This window comes from Arachis duranensis, chromosome 1 (assembly GCF_000817695.3).
Source record: "Arachis duranensis cultivar V14167 chromosome 1, aradu.V14167.gnm2.J7QH, whole genome shotgun sequence".
Classification (NCBI taxonomy): Eukaryota; Viridiplantae; Streptophyta; class Magnoliopsida; order Fabales; family Fabaceae; genus Arachis; species Arachis duranensis.
In genome coordinates, this window is record NC_029772.3 from 44,220,595 (window position 1) to 44,221,364 (window position 770).

Genomic DNA, 770 nt, shown 5'->3' on the forward strand with positions numbered 1-770 from the left:
GAAGATTCTGATTAAGGAATCCAAGAGATATCCACTCAATCTAAGGTAGAACGGAGGTAGTTGTCAGGCACACGTTCATAGGTGAGAATGATGATGAGTGTCACGGATCATCACATTCATCAAGTTAAGGAACAAGTGATATTTTAGAACAAGAATAAGCTGAATTGAATAGAAGAACAATAGTAATTGCATTAATACTCGAGGTACAGCAGAGCTCCACACCTTAATCTCTGGTGTGTAGAAACTCCACCGTTGAAGATACATAAGTGATAATGGTGATCATTGGCTTCGGCCCCAGAGAGGGAACCAGAAGAACCAAGATGAAAATACAATAGCAAAAGGTCCTATTTATAGAGAACTAGTAGCTTAGGGTTTACAAAAATGAGTAAATGACGTAAAAATACACTTTCGGGCCCACTTGGTGTGTGCTTGGGCTGAGCATTGAAGCTTCCATGTGTAGAGACTTTTGTTGGAGTTAAACGCCAGCTTTTGTGCCAGTTTGGGCATTTAACTCCCATTTCTGTGCCAGTTCCGGCGTTAAATGTCGGGAATTCTTGAGCTGATTTGGAACGCCTGTTTGGGCCATCAAATCTCGGGCAAAGTATGGACTATTATATATTGCTGGAAAGCCCAGGATGTCTACTTTCCAACGCAATTAAGAGAAAATCCACTTCGAATGCAGGGAGGTCAAAATCCAACAGCATCTGCAGTCCTTTTTCAGCCTCTGAATCAGATTTTTGCTCAGGTCCCTCAATTTCAGCCAGAAAATA